Genomic DNA, 22528 nt, shown 5'->3' on the forward strand with positions numbered 1-22528 from the left:
TCCTCATTACACACCACAGACCAGCAAATATTATTTACATCATCAACATATGAATCACTACAAAACTTATTGTATGACCTCTTATTGTAAGGTTCTGTATTTATTTTCTTAGTCAACCTTGTGTTCTTGAACGTAGCCCTGTTTCTTTGTGTTCTTGAACGTAGCCCTGTCTTTCATTTTTGTTCATTGATTTCACCTGTGTTAGTTACTCACCTGGTCTCATCAGCTCCTTATTTAGTTCAGTTCATTCTGTTTGTGCCTTGTGAGGTATTGTTCGTTTTGACTCTACTAAGCATTTCCTAGCTCGTTTGTGAGAACCAGTTATAGCCTTCAGTCCTAGTTTTGATTTACCTGCCTGTTTGCCTACCGGTGTATGACCATTGCCTGCTTGTGACCACGATTCCTGCCTTCTGCGAAAGTTAAATAAACACCTGCCGCGCTCTGCGCGTGAATCTACACCTTTTTTCTCCCTGAGTATTCATTACACTTATACGCTATATTAGGCCCAGCCTTTGGAACTTTGGTTTTCCTAGATATGGCTTCTATATTGTGATCACTATATCCTATGGATTTGGATACTGCTTTAAAGCAAATTTCTGCAGCATTAGTAAAGATGTGATCAATACATGTTGATAATTTCATTCTTGTGCTGTTTGTAAATACCCTGGTAGGTTGACTGACAACCTGAACCAGGTTGCAGGCACTGGTTACAGTTTGAAGCTTTCTCTTGAGTGGGCAGCTTGATGAGAGCCAGTCAATATTTAAATAACTCACAAAATATACTGCTCTGTTGATATCACATACATTATCAAACATTTCACACATATTATCCAGATACTGACTGTTAGCACTTGGTGGTCTGTAGCAGCTTCCCACAAGAATGGACTTTAGGTGAGGCAGATGCACCTGTAGCCATATTACTTAAACAGTATCTAACATGAGATTGTCTCTAAGATTTACAGGAATGTGGCTCTGAATATAGACTGCAACATGACACAACGTCCTTACCACTTTAGGCGACCATTTCGTGACTTTTCCAGGGACATCCTAACGACACATTTTTGTTCGCAGGGTTATATCTATAAAAACATTGCATATCAGTTGAGTTTTAGTAGTAGTTACAAAATAATTGGTGCATGCACAAACACACACACACAATCTCTCTACCTCATCTACACAGACAGACAGACTTACTGACTGATTGGGGTTGTGGGCATGTATTGGGGGGTCAATAGTGGATAACACTTTATTTGGATAGTCCACCTGTAGATGCTCTACAGACTATCTACAGACTATCAGTAACATTTCAACCAACTATCTACTAACTCTAGACCTAACTTTAACCTTAACCCTTATCCTAACCTTAAACTTAACCCTAGACCTAACCCTTATTTTAAACCTAAAAGTAACAAGCAGTTGCTTATCAACAGATCGTTTGTTGATAATAGGATCATTTGTAGAGCATCTACAGATGGACTATTTGAATGTCTTGATATTACTGCTAAAATCAGGTTTAGAGCTAGGATTCAGGAATGTGGTTTGGCGTGTAGTCAGCTATTACTGAAGCATGACACTTGATATTTTAGCCATTTAGCAGACGCTCTTATCGAGAGCGACTTACAGTTAGTGAGAGCATACATTTTCATACTGGCCCCCCGTGGGAATCGAACCCACAACCCTGGCGTTGCAAGCGCCATGCTCTGCCAACTGAGCTACACGGGGCCTGATATGTTTCAACAACAAAAAAAGAGAGAGTTAATATTACACTGTTGGTTAAACTATTAATGGAAAACAATTTACCCACTTCATAATGTAATAATCAACACACTATATTTTAATCATTTATCATTACATTATGCGCAAAAATGGTTTTACTTTATGCATTCAGCATACTTATTATATTATTGGCAATTTATTACAATATCAGCGTTTATGACATTATAAATGCAAAAGCTATTACATTATTAAATTAATAGCAGCTATTACATTATTATTATTACATTATAAGTTGCTACACACCACTCTCTAGCATGGCCAGATGGTGAGTAGTCTGTCTGCAAACATTTAGAAGAAAATGAGTAAACAAGTTAGTAAATCTTCACGTATTTTTCAGAAGTGTCACTACCGAACATCTAACATTTCAAGAAATATATAAAGTATGGTCTTAGTAGCGCAATCTGAGAACATGTCTACAACTTCATCAGCCAGCTATCAAACTATCGTAAATAAAGCACAAGCTACACGCTGTTTATCAGTGGCCAAAATCACTAGCTAGCTAAGTTCCATCTGTGTTTGTCATAAATCAGCTTATCACTGGCATGTGGCAAAGTGCTTCGGTGACGTTTTGTTTTTACAACTATTTCACCAGCTATTTAAGTGATAATGCTTGGAGGATATATTGTTAGTCTAAAGTGTTAGTGCGTTCTTCCACCTCTGGCCTGCTGGTCCCCCTACCTCTGCGGAAGCACAGTTCCCGCTCAGCCCAGTCAAAACTGTTCGCTGCTCTGGCACCCCAATGGTGGAACAAGCTCCCTCATGACACCAGGACAGCGGAGTCACTGACCACCTTCCGGAGACACTTGAAACCCTACCTCTTTAAGGAATACCTGGGATAGTATACAAGTAATCCTTCTACCACCCCCCTACCCCCCCAAAAAAATTTTTTTATATATTAAACAAATGAAAATTACAAATATACTCTAGATATAAAAAAATATATATTAGAAAATTAAATATTTTTTTAAAAAAAAATTAAATATATATATATATTTCATTTTTTTCATTTTTTCATTTGTCTTTATATATATATATATATATATATAGAGAAATAAAACAAAGGAAAATTACAAATATACTCTAGAAACAAAAAATTAAAATTATAGAAAATTATAAGGTGAATGCACCAATTTGTAAGTCGCTCTGGATAAGAGCGTCTGCTAAATGACGTAAATGTAATGTACATGTAAATGTAAAAGGAATGTGAGATAATGTCTAGATGCTTTTTATAGTGGAGATCAAGTTTATAAATTGCCTGGCTGGGCTGATGAGACAGTGGATTGCGCAGTCAGATGGAACAGCGTAAATAGGCATTTTACCGTCATACATTTAGCCAGTTTTAACTTGTGGAATAGACACTGGCTGGAAAGTGGTTTTAATCAATCAGCATTCAGGATTAGACTCACCCGTTGTATTATACCGGATTATGCCTCTGTCCAGCAGTGTTTCATAGCGAATCAAAACAAAAAAAACTAAAAAACTAAACAGGTCGCAGCGGGACACAAGATGCTTGCGAATGGGTTTTGAATTTTGGAATCTTTGCACATTCAATCTTGGATGCCATTATAAGACACATCATTGCACAATGTATGAATCACTAAATTGGCTGTCACTCCCAAACAGAAGACAACTGCATTGGTACCAATTTCTTTTTCAATTTGTCAACTTAAATGTTCCTATATATATTAACTGATAACTTCAATAGCAGTGCAGATGGCACTCTTTTGATAAGCGCAGAGATGCTTAAAGTTTCAAGTTTTATTAGTCGTATGTACGGGATGACCATGGTATACACTGTCCCATGAAATGATTACTTGCAGGTTACATCTCGCCAATGCAACAACAATAAGAACAAATTTAAGATAAGAATACGAATATAAAGGAAATGGCTCATTAAAATAAACATTTTAGCATAAGTATAATACGGGAAGGTACAATTTATAGTCCAATATTTACATGTGTTTTGGGAAGGGGAGATTGGGGTGCAAGTTTTTAAATTGTGCAGTATTTAGCAATCAGAATAAGTGTCTGGTAGCAGCAGTTGTGATGTGTGTAGCATTAATGTGTTTGTGTGTGTGTGTGTGCGTGCGTGTTTGTGTGGGTGTGTGCATGAGTGAGTGCATGTGTGCTAAGATGCAGAGACTCAGAGCATGTGGTCAGTCCAGTTCAAATGTTCAGCAGTCTGATGGCTTGTAGATAGAAACGCAGTCTGATGGCTTGTAGATAGAAACAGTCTCTGAGCCTGTTGGTATCAGATATCATGCTCCGATACAGTCTGCCTAATGGTAAGGGAGTGAACAGCACATTGCTGGGGTGTGTGGGGTCCTTGATGAAGCTGCGGGCCTTCCTCAGGCACTGTTTCAAGTAGATGTCCTGGATAGGTGGGAGCACGGTCCCAGTGATGTACTGGGCCCTCTTCACCACCTTAGGAAGCCACATTTCTTCAGCCGCCTTAGGAAGTAGAGACGCTCTTGACAAGAGTGGTGGTGTTGTTGGTCCGTGACAAGTCCTCGATGATGTGGACGCTGAGGAACTTAAAACTGCTGACTCTCTCTACTGCAGTCCCATTGATGTGGATCGGGCATGTTCCCTACTCTGCTTCCTGAAGTCAACAATCAACTCCTTTGTTTTGCTGACGTTGAGGGATAGGTTGTTGTCCTGGCACGACAATGCCAGTTCATTTATCTCCCCCCTATAATTGTATTTGGGGGGGGGGGGGGCTCTGTACTCCAGCACTTTGGATGTGAAATGATACAATCACTATGAGGTTAAAGTGCAGACTGTCAGCTTTAATTTGAGGGTAACATGACCCAATACATTATTTACCATTCATTTCTCAGTGGTGGAAAAAGTACGCAATCGTCATACTTGAGTAAAAGTAAAGATACCTTAATAGGAAATGACTCAAGTAAAAGTGAAAGTCACGCACTAAAATACTATTTGAATAAAAGTCTAAAAGTATTTGGTTTTAAATATACTTAAGTATCAAAAGTAAAAGTATAAATTATTTCAAATTCCTTATATTAAGCAAACCAGACGGCACCATTTTCTTGTTTTTTTATTTACGGATAACCAGGAGCACAATCCAACACTCAGACATAATTTACAAACAAAGCATTTGTGTTTAATGAGTCCACCAGATTAGAGGCAGTAGAGATGACCAGGGATGTTCTCTTGATAAGTGTGTGAATTGAACCATTTTCCTGTCCTGCTAAGCATTCATAATGTAACAAGTCATTAAGTACATTATTTTCATTAGGAATTTAGTGAAGTAAAAGTAAAAGTAGTCAAAAATATAAATAGTAAAATAAAGTACAAAAAACTACTTAAGTAGTACTATAAAATATTTTTACTTAAGTACTTTACACCAGTGTCATTTCTATTGGGCACAACATTATCTGAAACAAAACCAAAACAAATGTCAAATGCATCCAAAAAATGTGGAGAGTCAAAATCTTGATGTAGTCATTGAGTGCTATGAATATGGGACCAAATATATTTTACTACTTCAATACAGTGCATTCGGAAAGTATTCAGACCACTTTACTTTTTCCACATTTTGTTACGTTACAGCCTTAAATATAAAAAACCGAAATACCTTATTTACATAAGTATTCAGACCCTTTGCTATGAGACTCAAAATTGAGCTCAGGTGCATCCTGTTTCCATGGATCATCCTTGAGATGTTTATACAACTTCATTGGAGTCCACCTGTGGTAAATTCAATTGATTGGACATGATTTGCAAAGGCACACACCTGTCTATATAAGGTCCCACAGTTGACAGTGCATGTCAGAGCAAAAACCAAGCCATGAGGTCGAAGGAATTGTCTGTAGAGCTCAGAGACAGGATTGTGTCGAGGCACAGATCTGTGGAAGGGTACCAAAAAATTTCTGCAGCATTGAAGGTCCTCAAGAACACAGTGGCCTCCATCATTCTTAAATGGAAGAAGTTTGGAACCACCAAGACTCTTCCTAGAGCCGGCCGCCTGGCCAAACTGAGCAATTGGGGAGAAGGGCCTTGGTCAGGGAGGTGTCCAAGAACCCTATGGTCACTCTGACCGAGCTCCAGAGTTCCTCTGTGGAGATGGGAGAACCTTCCAGAAGGACAACCATCTCTGCAGCACTCCACCAATCAGGCCTTTTGGTAGAGTGGCCAGACCCTTTTCTTTGTCATTATGGGATATTGTGTGTAGATTGATGAGGGGGAAAAAACGGTTTAACCCTTGTGTGGTGTTCGGGACTGTGGGACCAATTTTCAATGTTTACTAAAAGAAAAATGATACAATTAATTATTTTTTCAACCTGAGACTCATTGGCCTTGGCTCATTTTCTGTGAAGAACATGTAAAATAACACATTTTTCATTGAGTGCACACTGTGCACCCCCCTACACATTTATATTACATATGTGGTGTTCGGGTCTACTGAACCCGAGGGTACTTGTCATCTCCCGTCTGGATTACTGCAACTCGCTGTTGGCTGGGCTCCCTGCCTGTGCCATTAAACCCCTACAACTCATCCAGAATGCCGCAGCCCGTCTGGTGTTCAACCTTCCCAAGTTCTCTCACGTCACCCCCCTCCTCCGCACACTCCACTGGCTTCCAGTTGAAGCTCGCATCCGTTACAAGACCATGGTGCTTGCCTATGGAGCAGTGAGGGGAACGGCACCTCCGTACCTTCAGGCTCTGATCAGTCCCTACACCCAAACGAGGGCATTGCGTTCATCCACCTCTGGCCTGCTGGCTCCCCTTCCTCTGCGGAAGCATAGTTCCCGCTCAGCCCAGTCAAAACTGTTCGCTGCTCTGGCACTCCAATGGTGGAACAAGCTCCCTCACGACGCCAGGACAGCGGAGTCACTCACCACCTTCCGGAGACATTTGAAACCCCACCTCTTTAAGGAACACCTGGGATAGGATAAAGTAATCCTTCTACCCCCCCAAAAAAAAAAGTGTAAAGTGGTTATCCCACTGGCTATAGGGTGAATGCACCAATTTGTAGTCGCTCTGGATAAGAGCGTCTGCTAAATGACGTAAATGTGCCCTTGAGCAAGGCACTTAACCCTAATTGCTCCTGTAAGTCGCTCTGGATAAGAGCGTCTGCTAAATGACTAAAATGTAAAATGTAAATGTACTAAAAGTGTGGAAAAGTGTGTATGTACGTGAAAACAAGTAAAAATGAAACAAAAAGGTTTGCTGTGTGCCTTCACTCTGTCTTCCTCCTCCCTAGGCCTGCTGTTTCAACATAACACCAAGAACCTGTCTGTCTCCCTGCCTGTCTGCTGTGTCCCGCTTTTCTCGCACTCTTTACCCTTTGTAGTGTGTGTAACCTCACAATGTCTTGCGGGAACCTGCACAATGTTATTACAATACATTATTTCAATACATTATTTCGATACATTGTCCAAAAAAAAATCGATATATACCCCAGCCAGGTTCAAATTGGGGTAGGGACACAACATATAAATAGCTTTGCATGTTTGGCTCTTTACCACAATCAACCAGTATGGCAAAAATAATCTCTGCTCAGAGGGCCTTAGAATTTTTTGGGGCAGAGAGAGAAGCTAGTGTGGAAGGAGCGTCTTCTTATTACGCACAAGCTGGGACAGGAGCTCCTCAAGAGGAAGCTGACGATTGTAGGAACAGTACGAAAAAACAAGCCAGAGCTCCCACCTCAGCTGTTGAATACACGGAACAGGCCTATCAATTCCTCTAAGTTTATGTTCAAGGCCGGCACATCCCTAGTGTCCTATTTGCCAAAGAAAGGCAAAAATGTGGTACTCATGAGTACGCTGCATAGGGATGGGAGAATCTATTGCCAGGAACATCAAAAACCAGAAATCATAATGGATTACAATGCCACAAAAGGAGGGGTGGACAATTTAGACAAGCTGGTGACTGGCTACAGCTGCAAAAGAAGAACCCTACGCTGGCCACTTGTGATATTCTTCAACATCTTGGACATCTCGGCGTACAACGCGTTTGTTATCTGGATGTCGTTGAACCCAGATTAGAACAGGGGGAAGCTCCAGAGGAGACGGCTCTTTCTCGAGGAGCTGGGCAAGGCATTAGTAAGACCTCAAATCCAGAGGAGGCAACATATCCCAAGGACCCCAGCTTCTGCAGCCATAGTGAGGAGGATTCAGGAGGAGGATGCTGGTGCCCCATCCGCCCGACCCACAGAACCAACAACTCTAATACCAGAAGTAAAAGTGAGTGATGTTGTTGCATGTGTGTGTGTCTGACTCTCCTACCTTGGCCTGCTGTAACTATATATGTGAGTGAGATGTTAGCAAAATTTCTGAACTAAGTGTTTTCATCATTCTAGATTGCAGCCGGTAGCAACAAGAAGAAGCGCTGTGATGTGTGTGGACCCAAGAAGGACAGGAAGACACAGTACACATTCATCAAGTGCAAGAAAAATTTGCAACACACACAGTAAAACTCTGTCCCTCATGTGGTGTGTAGACCGGCCTTAATTTGTGTTCAATGGAGCTCATTTATCAATTCCATAAAATACTGTATGTAAAATGTGTCCTTCCAATTTGTTAAGTTCAAAGCAATAAACATCAATAGTAATGAAAACCTTGTTTCATTTATATTTGTTCAAGATAAACATGATTTATTCCACCCATGTCTTGATTATAATAGATTTTTGTTGAGTCCATTATGTTGAGTAGGAACCGCCAGCTTAACATTGTATTATAGGTATGAATGTGTAGGGGACTTCTGAAACTGTACAGACTTTGTGGTACAGCAGAAAGATCAGCATACCCCAAATCCAGAGATTGTGAGTTCAAGTCCCAGCTGGGGTCATATTAAAACGTCAGTACAAAGTGATCATGTCAAATGTAATGTAATCTTTACACTATTTTAGCTGAACAGCATACCACATACCTTAAAACCCCCATACCATTTAATTACTTTACTTATAATGGTTTGGCACACCTGGGACCATCAAGTGACAAAAAACCTCTGGGGAACATGACACAATGTCCCAAGAATGTCCTTGGGAAGTCCCCGGGACAAACCGGGAACTAGACAAAACCTCCAGGGGACCATGACACAATGTCCCAAGAACATCCTAAAAACGTCCTCAGGGAGTCCCGGGACAAACCGGCAACTAGACAAAACATCCGGGGGACCATGACACAACGTCCCAAGAACGTCCTAAAAACATCCTCGGGTACAAACCAGGAACTAGACAAAACCTCCAGGGGACCATGACACAATGTCCCAAGAACGTCCTAAAAACAACCTCGGCGAGATCCCTAGTACAATACGGGAACTAGACAAAACCTCCAGGGACCATGACAGAACATCCTGACCACATCATTTCGTGATGTTCCAGGGATGTCCTAACGAGCATCATGCAACGTCCTAATGACTACTAAAATGAACGTTCTGAGAACTTCCTAGAAAGGTCCTGACATGGTCCTCAGTGATGTCCTGGTAACTTACAGGGAGCTAGACAAAGGTCCTCCAGAGAAAGTTACCTTGGGACCATCACGCAACGTCCTAATGGCTAGTAAAATGAAAGGCATAAGAACATCATAAAAGGGTCCTGACATGGTCCTCAGTGACGTCCTGGTAACTTACAGGGAACTAGACAGAGGTCCCCCAGAGAACGTTCCCTTGGTACCATCATGCGATTTCCCCTTGACCATCATCAAACGTCCCCTTGTGGTCATTGAATGTACCATGGAGAGCGTCCGATCAGAACCAAATAGAAACCTTTTCATAACATTCCATAATGGACATCAAAATAACTTATTAAAACATTATACTGCGACCGAAATGGGACCTTTAGTGCATGTCCTCTTATGGTCCTGAGGTTAACTTCATGTTTTAATGTTCCTAGACTGGGATAACCTCTCGCTGAAACTCTTAAAGTGACCTAATGGGACCGTCACCGAATGTCCTTAGGACGTGCCCTGTTTGCTGGGAACCCAGTTGTAGACTGAACAGAACCATACCAAAGCGAGTGCTCTGCCCAAAATGTGTCCAAGTTAAGCTGATCCTTAATTATTAAGCAGGTCAGGAGCTTTTGTATTGGGGCAATGAGAGATTGTTGAATTTAGTCAAGATAAACATTAATTGCTATTTTGATACGTGAGGATTATTGGATCCAACAGAAGTTTCTGAATGCTTAGGTTGTGACAAGTTTACTGATACAGTGGGGGAAAAAAGTATTTAGTCAGCCACCAATTGTGCAAGTTCTCCCACTTAAAAAGATGAGAGAAGCCTGTAATTTTCGTCATAGGAACACGTCAACTATGACAGACAAATTGAGAAATATTTTTCCAGAAAATCACATTGTATGATTTTTAATGAATTTATTTGCAAATTATGGTGGAAAATAAGTATTTGGTCACCTACAAACAAGCAAGATTTCTGGCTCTCACAGACCTGTAACTTCTTCTTTAAGAGGCTCCTCTGTCCTCCACTCGTTACCTGTATTAATGGCACCTATTTGAACTTATCAGTATAAAAGACACCTGTCCACAACCTCAAACAGTCACACTCCAAACTCCACTATGGCCAAGACCAAAGAGCTGTCAAAGGACACCAGAAACAAAATTGTAGACCTGCACCAGGCTGGGAAGACTGAATCTGCAATAGGTAAGCAGCTTGGTTTGAAGAAATCAACTGTGGGAGCAATTATTAGGAAATGGAAGACATACAAGACCACTGATAATCTCCCTCGATCTGGGGCTCCACGCAAGATCTCACCCCGTGGGGTCAAAATGATCACAAGATCGGTGAGCAAAAATCTCAGAACCACACGGGGGGACCTAGTGAATGACCTGCAGAGAGCTGGGACCAAAATAACAAAGCCTACCATCAGTAACACACTACGCCGCCAGGGACTCAAATCCTGCAGTGCCAGATGTGTCTCCCTGCTTAAGCCAGTACATGTCCAGGCCCGTCTGAAGTTTGCTAGAGTGCATTTGGATGATCCAGAAGAGGATTGGGAGAATGTCATATGGTCAGATGAAACCAAAATAGAACTTTTGGTAAAAACTCAACTCGTCGTGTTTGGAGGACAAAGAATGCTGAGTTGCATCCAAAGAACACCATACCTACTGTGAAGCATGGGGGTGGAAACATCATGCTTTGGGGCTGTCTTTCTGCAAAGGGACCAGGACGACTGATCCGTGTAAAGGAAAGAATGAATGGGGCCATGTATCGTGAGATTTTGAGTGAAAACCTCCTTCCATCAGCAAGGGCATTGAAGATGAAACGTCGCTGGGTCTTTCAGCATGACAATGATCCCAAACACACCGCCCGGGCAACGAAGGAGTGGCTTCGTAAGAAGCATTTCAAGGTCCTGGAGTGGCCTAGCCAGTCTCCAGATCTCAACCCCATAGAAAATATTTGGAGGGAGTTGAAAGTCTGTGTTGCCCAGCGACAGCCCCAAAACATCACTGCTCTAGAGGAGATCTGCATGGAGGAATGGGCCAAAATACCAGCAACAGTGTGTGAAAACCTTGTGAAGACTTACAGAAAACATTTGACCTGTGTCATTGCCAACAAAGGGTATATAACAAAGTATTGAGAAACTTTTGTTATTGACCAAATACTTATTTTCCACCATAATTTGCAAATAAATTCATTAAAAACCCTACAATGTTATTTTCTGGAATTATTTTTCTCATTTTGTCTGTCATAGTTGACGTGTACCTATGATGAAAATTACAGGCCTCTCTCATCTTTTTAAGTGGGAGAACTTGCACAATTGATGGCTGACTAAATACTTTTTTCCCCACTGTATAAGTATGATGCACGTGACATCCTGGCAACTTTGAGAAAAAACACTATCTCAGAGTTGTCCCTGTTGAAATTTAAGACGGGCTATGTATTCTCATGATGTAGATGAATTTGAAATACCTTCTCCCTAGAATTCAAGCTGTTGACCACAACACCCCTCATTGAATATTCAACACCCCATGTTTATATCGGAGTTGTGCCTGTTGTTCATACACGTCTCTGCCCTCTCATTGGCTAGAATGGTCCCACCTGATCTCGCCTCCTCCCGCCTGCCTTCCATCTTTGAGGACATATATTTCCATTGTTAGAGCTGTCACTCAACCCTCTTGTCAATATAATGAGTAATCTTTGACCATAACCCTCTCTAACAGTCATAGGGTGGTTTTGGTGGTGTTGGTAGGAATATGTCCGGCAGTGTGGGAGGGGCTACGCGCTGCCTCACCACAGCCTGCAGGGTTGACATGAGTCTGGTTCCATCTCCACTCTGTAAGGCAAAGTGGCCTGGTCAAGCCTGTGATCATTAGAATTTGGCTAATCACATGACTGCAAGACGTGTTTATTTTTTTCTTCTCTGATGGTACTGGATGTTTGTCTAAAATCTAGTTCCCGGATTGTACCAGGGATCCCCCCCTCAAGTGTGTGATACTTAATAGACATGCCATTCAAGAAAGAGAGTGATTTTAGATTGTTATTCCATTATTGGTTGAAGTTATTATTTTTTTTGTAGCACTTTATTTAAGTGATAATGCCCTCAAAGCCGGTGTTTGGAGGATATATTGTGCCAAGCTTCGAGGGCATTATCACTTTTATACAACGGGTTACCAACTTATTCAAATAATGATTGACATATTTTCATTAAAAACTTTATTTTGATGAATTTATTCATACTATTTCATCCTTCCACAAAATATAGTCCCGACACAAATCTAGGGTTGCTACCCAAGCTGGCTGGTCGTTCGTTCTATTGGTTCGGTTGCCAGAGACGCAACCCAGTCGTTCGTTCTAAATATTCCATTGCCATACTGGCTGGCAATGTTCTTATCCCTTGCTTGCTAGCTAACCAACTACTGCTAACTTACAGTCACACCAAAAAGTGCAGCCAGAATAACAGGAAAGTAGCTGTATTTGCGTTTTTAAAAGCTGTTTTCTAGTGACATTTATTTGGATACATCCATAACAACGAGCTAATGAGGCGCGGATTCGCCTGGTATAGAAATTGTGCCCTCTCCTCAGGACACTGTTGTTCATAGGAGCTAGCCAACAACACTGCTAGCACAATCACCTCAAACTGAAGCTGACAAAGACTGCAAACTAGCTGCACTTACTAGCTGCACTATCAATTGACATTTCTTTGTATATATCCATAAAAATGATGCCAGCTGATTCATGATTTCGACTGGCTGACTGCCTGCCTGTCTGTCTCGTCCGGACTCCTGACACTTTCATTACTATGGGACAGCTGGAGATCAAATTTGAATATTGAAACAATGTTGCAAATGTCGGAGAGACAGACAGCAAGGTTTATACAAATCTCCGCTATTGAAAACTAAATGTTAGTCTAAAAGATATGTGAGATAATGTCTAGATGCTTTTTATAGTGGAGATCGTTTATAACTTGCCTGCCTGGGCTGATGAGACAGTGGATTGCGCAGTCAGATGGAATAGAGAAAATAGGCATTTTAACGTCATATATTTAGCCGGTGGTAACTTGTGGAATAGACACCGGCTGGAATGCACTTTTAACCAATCAGCATTCAGGATTAGACCCACCCATTGCATAAAATGTCATAATCAATGCATAATGTAATAATCATTATTTCATTATGTGCAAAAACGTTATTATGTTGTTCTATTCCATCTCACGGCGCAATCCACTGTCTCATCAGCCCTGCAAGGTGATTTATAAACTTAATCTCCACTGTAAAAAGCACCTTGACATAATCTCCAATTTCGTAGATTTGTATAAACCTTGCTGTCTGTCTCTCCGACATTTGCAACATTGTTTTAATATTGAAATTCGATCTCCAGTTGTCCCATAGTAATGAACTGTTGGGGTAGGGATTTGGAATGAGACAGAAAGGCAGCTTTTCTCAGCCAGTCAAAATCAGCATAATTTGTATGGATATATGCAAAGAAATGCCAACAGAAAAACACGAAAGCTAGTTTGCTGTCATTCCAGCTTCAGTTTGAAGTGATTGTTTTATCTTTGTAGTTGGCTAGCTCCTCTGAACAGTGTCCTGGCGAGAGAGCACATTTTCTGTGCCAGGCGAAATCGCTCATCATTAGCTCATTGTTGTGAATATATCCCCCAAAAGATCACTAGAAAACAGCTTAAACAAATGCAAATGCAGCTACTTTGCTTTTATTATGGCTGCACTGTTTGACATGACTGTGTTAGCTGAAATTGGCTAGCTAGCAAGCAAGGGATGCGAATGTTGCCAGCCATCATGGCAAGGGAACATTTAGGACGAACGACTGGGTCAAGTCCATAAATTTAAAACACAAAGACTGAAATTGGCTAGCTAGCAAGTAAAGGATAAGAACGCAGCCAAACATCTCTGGCAACCGAACCAATAGAAAGAACAACCAGCCAGCTTGGGTAGCAACCCTAGCTTTGTGTCGGGACTATATCTTGTGGAAGGATGAAATAGCATGAATACATTTTTCAAAATAATGTTTTTTATGAAAATATGTCAATTATTATTTGAATTTGTTGGTAACCCGTTGTATAAAAGTCATAATACCCTCAAAGCCGGTGTTTGGATGATATGTTGGCACAGTTTGCCATGCCAATTTATCCTCCAAACACCGGCTTCTTTGGCATTATCACTTAATTAGTACATTATCAGTTGCTACAGGGTGCATCCCATCACCTGGTGATATTTCTATGGCTGTGGATTAATTCCATAGTCTTTTAATGTGTGTGTTTTGGTAGTGACAGCAAAAGGTGGGACAGCATTTTTCAGTGAAAGATGTTTAAAAAGAAACACAACTACTAATCAGATCAGTATCATTCAATGTAATAATAGAACAACTCAAGGTGTTATTCAGAAATAATAGTGTTGAACATTTTGTTGCTTTATTTCCTCCAAAATATTGGGGAGTCAGGGTGTGGGACAGCCACCTCTCAATAGAAATCGATATATAAACAATGACTTTGGACTATATTAATGTAACATTATGTTTGTTATTGCCTTGGAATGAATTAGAATATATCATGATGTAAATAAATGTCCTACGTTTGGAGATAGCAATTTGCAGAACTTCTGTAGAATTACCCATATACAGTGAGTGTACAGAACATTAGTAACACCTGCTGTTTCCATGACATAGACTGACCAGGGGAATCCAGCTGAAAGCTATGATCCCTTATTGATGTCACTTGTTAAATCCACTTCAATCAGTACAGATTAAGGGGAGGAGACAGGTTAAAGAAGGATTTTTAAGCCTTGAGACATGGATTGTGTATGTGTACAATTCAGAGGGTGAATGGGCAAGACAAAATATTTAAGTGCCTTTGAACTGAGTATGGATGTAGGTGCCAAACATGGGAAGCATTGGAGTCACCATGGGCCAGCAACCCTGTGGAACACTTTCGACACCTTGTAGAGTCCATGTCCCGAAGAATTGAGGCTGTTCCAAGGGCAAAAGGGGGTGCAACTCAATATTAGGAAAGTGTTTCTAATGTTTTGTACACTCAGTGTATATAAACTACCTTTACAGGTATCTTCCAGTGACACTGGCTAGCCCAATATCCCAGTTACAGGCTACACGTCATACACTACATATACAAAAGTATGTGGACACCCCTTCAAATGAGTGGATTCGGCTATTTCAGCCACACCCATTGCTGACAGGTGTATAAAATCGAGGACACAGCAATGCCATCTCCATAGACAAACATTGGCAGTAGAATGGCCTTACTGAGGAGCTCAGTGACTTTCAACGTGGCACCGTCATAGGATGCCTCCTTTCCAACAAGGTAGTTAGTCAAATGTCTGTCCTGCTAGAGCTGCCCCGGTCAACTTTAAGTGCTGTTATTGTGAAGTGGAAACGTCTAGGAGCAACAACGGCTCAGCCGCGAAGTAGTAGGCCACACAAGGTCACAGAACAGGACCGCCGAGTGCTGAAGCGCGTAGCGTGTAAAAATCGCCTGTCCTCAGTTGCAACACTCCCTTCCTAGTTCCAAACTGCCTCTGGAAGCAACGTCAGCACAATAACTGTTTGTCGGGAGCTTCATGAAATGGGTTTCCACACAAGCCTAAGATCACCATGCGCAATGCCAAGCGTCGGTTGGAGTGGTGTACAGCTCGCCACCATTGGACTTTGGAGCAGTGGAAACACGTTCTCTGGAGTGATGAATCACGCTTCACCATCACGCTGCCTGACTGAAGGCATAGTGCCAACTGTAAAGTTTGGTGGAGGAGGAGTAATGGTCTGGGGCTGTTTTTCATGGTTCGGGCTAGGCCCCTTAGTTCCAGTGAAGGGAACAGCATACAATGTACGCTACAGCATACAATGACATTCTAGACGATTATGTGCTTCCAACTTTGTGGCAACAGTTTGGGGAAGGCCCTTTCCTGTTTCAGCCTGACAATGCCCCCGTGCACAATGCGAGGTCCATACAGAAATGGTTTGTCGAGCCCTGACCTCAACCACATCGAACACCTTTGGGATGAATTGGAACGCCGACTGTGAGCCAGGCCTAATTGCCCAACATCAGTGCCCGACCTCACTGTTGCTCTTGTGGCTGAATGGAAGCAAGTCCCCGCAGCAATGTTCCAACATCTAGTGGACGCCTTCCCAGAAGAGTGGAGGCTGTTATAGCAGCAAAGGGGGGTCCAACTCCATATTAATGCCCATGCATTTTGCAATGAGATGTTCGACGAGCAGGTGTCCACATACTTTTGGTCATGTAGTGTATCATAATATTAGTTATTATGACAATAAAATAATAATTAAAAAAACAGGTGACTTTCCAACATTAGTTTAGAGATTGATGACTTCTAGCCACCAAAAAGCCTAGAGCAAGGCTAAGGAATGTATTCATGCTTACAGCATTTCACATCATTGCACCATAATTTATGGCTGGTGCTGACTAAAAACAAACGCCAAAAGGCCAAGGAATTCATAAACTCCCTGCACCTCAGTGAAATACCAAGGCACCACAATAATAAAATGAAAAACCAACATCAACACAACACATTATAAAATACGAATACCATCTGAATTTATCAATAGAATCCTTATGGACTGCAGAATGTTATTTATATCTAATAGTCATCTAATTGAATATATTTGTGTATCTGTTCAAAACTGTGTATTGAAGACTACTCCAGTGTTCTTTCACTTGGCAGGCAATTACATTGTCCAACAAAGCTCTTCCCTGAGGTTTTCTTCCCTGGATTTCATTCAGTACAGTGCAGCAGTACCTGCAGCTTTTCCCGTTTGTTTGTGTGTGTGTGTGTGTGTGTGTGTGTGTGTGTGTGTGTGTGTGTGTGTGTGTGTGTGTGTGTGTGTGTGTGCGTGTGCGCGCACGTGTGTGCTTCTATTTCTGGACGTGTGAGACGTCTGGATGTCTGACCACAAAGTGACACAAACGCCCTGGGAGAAAGAGAGCAATGCAGCTGAGCCTTTCCAACACACACACACACACACACACACACACACACACACACACACATACACACATACACACTTTAACATATAAATGTCCATACACAAGTAACCGTAGAGACTGTCTACACATGAATACGAGGAACACATTTGAACAAAATGTTCAACTTTTCTCAGATAAATGAATATTCTGAATGAAATTAAAATAGTCTCCACAGTTCCAATGCATTTCCTACCTTGTTGTTTGCAGGTCGTACATCTTTCAGTCACTCTCAGTCTTTCCAATGATGTTTGTTCCTCACATTTCTCTCCTCTTAAGATGAATGTTCTTAACAAACTCCTCTCTTCTCTTCTTCTCCTTCTTTCTTTGACTTTAGTTCAAATCTAGTTCTGACATTCTCCTACCAACTCCTCAACCAGCTCCTCATAAAACAGTCCGGATAAACAAAGACTGAAAAAAGAAAGAGAGAGCAGAGAGCACATAAAGGCCTGTGCCTGCAAACACTCTCAAAATCATCTAAAAACAGAGCGAGCAACAGAGAGCAGAGCGCCCTCTTAACAGAGAGGCACACTGAAATGAACACGGCTTATTTTCCACTGGTTAGCTCCCCTTGTGTGGGACTCCAACGCTGGCTGTTCCCCCTCCTCCTCCTCTGTTATCCTCCCCCTCTCATCCCAGCCGCTCCAGCTCCAGCCACCGACTCTCTCGACAGAGCAGCCGCCAGGGAGAGTGCAGTCAGACTGAAGTCCAGCATGTGTGTCTGTCTGCTTGTGAACATACAGTATGTTTATGAGCATGTACTGTATGTGCACACTGCACTGCACAGGATGCAGGATGTGCATGTATTTTCTCAAGTGCACATGTACAGTGGGGAGAACAAGTATTTGATACACTGCCGATTTTGCAGGTTTTCCTACTTACAAAGCATGTAGAGGTCTGTAATTTTTATCATAGGTACACTTCAACTGTGAGAGACGGAATCCAGAAAATCACATTATATGATTTTTAAGTAATTAATTTGCATTTTATTGCATGACATAAGTATTTGATACATCAGAAAAGCAGAACTTAATATTTGGTACAGAAACCTTTGTTTGCAATTACAGAGATCATACGTTTCCTGTAGGTCTTGACCTGGTTTGCACACACTGCTGCAGGGATTTTAGCCCACTCCTCCATACAGACCTTCTCCAGATCCTTCAGGTTTCGGGGCTGTCGCTGGGCAATACGGACTTTCAGCTCCCTCCAAAGATTTTCTATTGGGTTCAGACTGGCTAGGCCACTCCAGGACCTTGAGATGCTTCTTACGGAGCCACTTCTTAGTTGCCCTGGCTGTGTGTTTCGGGTCGTTGTCATGCTGGAAGACCCAGCCACGACCCATCTTCAATGCTTTTACTGAGGGAAGGAGGTTGTTGGCCAAGATCTCGCGATACATGGGCCCATCAATCCTCCCCTCAATAGGGTGCAGTCGTCCTGTCCCCTTTGCAGAAAAGCATCCCCAAAGAATGATGTTTCCACCTCCATTCTTCACGGTTGGGTTGGTGTTCTTGGGGTTGTACTCATCCTTCTTCTTCCTCCAAACGCGGCGAGTGGAGTTTAGACCAAAAAGCTCTATTTTTGTCTCATCAGACCACATGACCTTCTCCCATTCCCCCTCTGGATCATCCAGATGGTCATTGGCAAACTTCAGACGGGCCTGGACATGCGCTGGCTTGAGCAGGGGGACCTTGCGTGCGCTGCAGGATTTTAATCCATGACGGCGTAGTGTGTTACTAATGGTTTTCTTTGAGACTGTGGTCCCAGCTCTCTTCAGGTCATTGACCAGGTCCTGCCGTGTAGTTCTGGGCTGATCCCTCACCTTCCTCATGATCATTGATGCCCCACGAGGTGAGATCTTGCATGGAGCCCCAGACCGAGGGTGATTGACCGTCATCTTGAACTTCTTCCATTTTCTAATAATTGCGCCAACAGTTGTTGCCTTCTCACCAAGCTGCTTGCCTATTGTCCTGTAGCCCATCCCAGCCTTGTGCAGGTCTACAATTTTATCCCTGATGTCCTTACACAGCTCTCTGGTCTTGGCCATTGTGGAGAGGTTGGAGTCTGTTTGATTGAGTGTGTGGACAGGTGTCTTTTATACAGGTAACAAGTTCAAACAGGTGCAGTTAATACAGGTAATGAGTGGAGAACAGGCGGGCTTCTTAAAGAAAAACTAACAGGTCTGTGAGAGCCGGAATTCTTACTGGTTGGTAGGTGATCAAATACTTATGTCATGCAATACAATGTGATTTTCTGGATTTTTGTTTTAGATTCCGTCTCTCACCGTTGAAGTGTACCTATGATAAAAATTACAGACCTCTACATGCTTTGTAAGTAGGAAAACCTCCAAAATCGGCAGTGTATCAAATACTTCTTCTCCCCACTGTATGTGTTTTATATACTGTATGTTCTTGTTTAACCATGAAATGTATGCAGTAGCCATTATCATAATATGCATTCAAGACGTGTATAATACGTGTCTGTGAGTCGTTCTACATTTCTCGAAGGAGAATATGGTGTGATGTCTGGGGCTGCCTCCCTAATGGCACCCTATTCCCAATATAGTGTACTACTTTTGACAAGGGGCCGTAGGGTTCTGGTCGAAAGTAGTGCACTATACAGGGAATAGGGTGCCATTTGGGATGCACCCTAGCAGCGCAAGACTAGTGACTATGAATTATTGGTGCAGCGTCTCACTGCCCTTCAAAGCGCCCTTAAAATATTTAGTGGACTGTGAAATTGAGATTTCTTTGGTATGGGGGCACTGAGTTTTTCAATCTAAAAACTTTGTCATAAAGAAAAGGCCTCTCCCCAATTGCAAAATAAGCTATATCTCAATTATATTTTCATGTTTGATTAGATCGCTCCAATAAAACCAATGAGGTATCTCTGTAAATCAGATGTCTTTATCAAAACCTCCCATCTCTAAACCTTCCCCGTATTCAATCAACTCTGAGGAGGACGCCAGGACGTTATTAGGTTGAGACTAAAGTGACTGACATGTCCCACAAATAAAAACGATTTAATGTGTGATCTCCTCTCTGATGACTGAACATACTGAGTGCATGTTATAGTGTGTGCGTGTGCATGCATGCCCTGCTGCACTTGTGTGTGAGTGTGCACGTATGGCCATAACACATAATAGCTGCACCAAAAGTGCAGGGAATATAATATTCTTGTGATCTACAGTCCAACAAGACATAGGTAAGCACACAGAAGATAAACTACTTCACACAATGAGTAAGTCCCGCCTTTTTATGATTACAGGAGAAACTGAACCTCCTTTCATAAACGACCTTCAGAGTATTCAAGATTCAAAACGTTATGCAATTTTCCTAACTAACGTTTTGAACCTGAAATGTCAAATTCATTCCCTCAAATTGTTTGCGAGAAGAACCAATACAGAGAATGTATTAACAATAAAGTTAAATTCTATTATTTTCTATTATATTATATTCTATTCAACTCATACTGTACATTTATCAGTATTCTAGAAACAACATCAACTACTATTAAGGCACCAAGGGCCCGATTTCGACTTAGATTTCTAGTATGCCTTTCCTACGCATGTCTCAGTAGTTGGTATTCAGACTAACCCTATGAAGGTGCATAACAGGCTTTGCAGGCGTGGTTCCCTTGCGCGCCCTGAATAAATATAATTCAACCACTGAAAACCCTCCCACTTGCTGGCCAACAGTTTTCATTCAATAGGGTTTTCAGTACATTGATCTTAAACCATCCCTTTAAATACGGTGTATTTATGAATCATAAAAAACACGTTTGGAGAGCACGAAAGAAAGAAAACTGTGGTTTATTAATTCTGAAAATTGCCACATTCAGTTCTTTAACCCATGGTAATGTTGGAAGATTAGTGTACAGTACATATAATTATAATGGGGAGAATAGTGTACAATAGTAGGCTACACCCTTATCTGTTACCTGCACTAACCATAGAATTGTGTGATGACACAGCCAAGTATTACGCCATTCGTTGGGTTAAAACTATTATTGCTTGGTCAGCGCTGCGCTCCACTCCATAACGATTTAATTAACCTACATGTCTTCTTTTTATATTAAAGGACACATTTCCACCGGTCTAATGTCCATTGCTCGTGTTTCTTGGCCCAAGCAAGTCTCTTCTTATTATTGGTGTCCTTTAGTAGTGGTTTCTTTGCAGAAATTCAACCATGAAGGCCTGATTCACACAGTCTCCTCTGAACAGTTGATGTTGAGATTGTCTGTTACTTGAACTCTGTGAAGCATTTATTTGGGCTGCAATTTCTGAGGCTGATAACTCTAATTAACTTATCATCCGGAGCTATCTTCTGTATACCCCCCCCCTACCTTGTCACAACACAACTGATTGGCTCAAACGCATTAAGAAGGAAAGAAATTCCACAAATTAACTTTTAAGAAGGCACACCTGTTAATTGAAATGCATTCCAGGAGACTACCTCATGAAGCTGGTTGAGAGAATGCCAAGAGTGTGCAAAGCTGTTATCAAGGCAAATGGTGGCTATTTGAAGAATGTCATATATAAAATATATTTTGATTTGTTTAACACTTTTTTGGTTACTACATGATTCTATATGTGTTATTTCATAGTTTTGATGTCTTCACTATTATTCTACAATGTAGAAAATAGTTTACAAAAATAAAAACCCTTGAATGAGTAGGTGTTCTAAAACTTTTGACCGGTAGTGTAATGATATGGAAAAATAATGTAGGCTTACCAACTGAAGGGAACTAACAGTAAATTGGCAGTTGAACATGTGTTGTTATTAGGCCTACTGACGGCCGACACTTATAGTGGCTAATATTTAACATGATAAAAATATGAAACAGAGAAAGTCGGAGTAGCCTATAATTAAGACATTCGAGAGTGCCCATCTCTGCAAGTTAAATGTCTGTACAATTTAAAATCTGCATAATGGCACACCATTTCATAAACTTTATGAAGGTAAAATATACCTAAAACAAGTGTAATTTATGTTTACAATTCCCTTATCCAAACGGATTACTCATTTACCTAGATCTTATCAATAGCTCTTATCAAGTTATAAATTACAGTGCATGAAAAATTGTATTATTTCTATCAGAAAAATCAAGTAGATGTTTTTTCCACTTGGAATCAGTAGGTTCGCTAGACCTTATTCATGGTTTCCTTGTGTGTAAAGGTGATGTAATTATTAGGGAATTAAGTCAAGGTCAGAATACGGCGTATCTGTAGACACACCTCCGCCACACCTTCATTTATTCAATCCCCACCCAAGGTGAATAGCAGGTGAATATGGGGATGATTTCTGTATTTTGAAAGTTACATATCTTGAA

This window comes from Coregonus clupeaformis, chromosome 9 (assembly GCF_020615455.1).
Source record: "Coregonus clupeaformis isolate EN_2021a chromosome 9, ASM2061545v1, whole genome shotgun sequence".
NCBI lineage: Eukaryota > Metazoa > Chordata > Actinopteri > Salmoniformes > Salmonidae > Coregonus > Coregonus clupeaformis.